This window comes from Acyrthosiphon pisum, chromosome X (genome assembly GCF_005508785.2).
Source record: "Acyrthosiphon pisum isolate AL4f chromosome X, pea_aphid_22Mar2018_4r6ur, whole genome shotgun sequence".
In the NCBI taxonomy this organism is placed as follows: Eukaryota; Metazoa; Arthropoda; class Insecta; order Hemiptera; family Aphididae; genus Acyrthosiphon; species Acyrthosiphon pisum.
Window position 1 is genome coordinate 128,149,870 of NC_042493.1, and position 788 is coordinate 128,150,657.

Genomic DNA, 788 nt, shown 5'->3' on the forward strand with positions numbered 1-788 from the left:
CAAAATGTATTAAACTATATGCACTAAAGCGAGCAACGACAAAAGCAATAATCAAAAGATTAATCGAAAACTACATAACAGAAGTAAGAACACCAGAAGCCATAATTTCCGACAACGGGACAGAATTCACGTAAAAAATATGGACAGCCAAACTAACAAAATTAAACATAAAAACAGTTTACTCTACGAAATACCACCCACAATCAAATCCAGTGGAGAGATATAACAGAGAAATCGGGAGACTACTGCGAACGTATTGCCACGACCAACACTTAAAATTCGTTCGTTATCACCCATTTCACCAAGTATGTTAAATATAATACGGCCCCGGGTACTCCCTGAATATGACTTACTCATTTTCGGGAGGTTATTAAATACAACACAACCCCACCAAAATAAAACTGATTGGGCTGAGGATGGTTACAAGGACATCCTGGCTATTCATATGTTTGCACTTGAAGGACAATGGTACAAGGACGGTGCTGACGAGATTTTGAATCTCCATATGTCATATGCCTATGAAAGCCGCGAAAGAGAATTTCAAAAAAACTAATTTTGTATATACAAGGTGATTCTTTTATCAAACAACACTCATTATTTCAAAAAGTGTAAGTTTTTTTGAAAATATTTTTTTACATACTTTCAAGTTGCTTATAAAACAACGTTTTTCTTAAAAATTATATTTTTAAATATTTTTTATCCTTATAATTTTTTAGTTTTTACTTTTTTGAATGACACATAGGGTTTTAATTTTTTATTCCAAAGCAGAATATTTTTCTTAATATTTT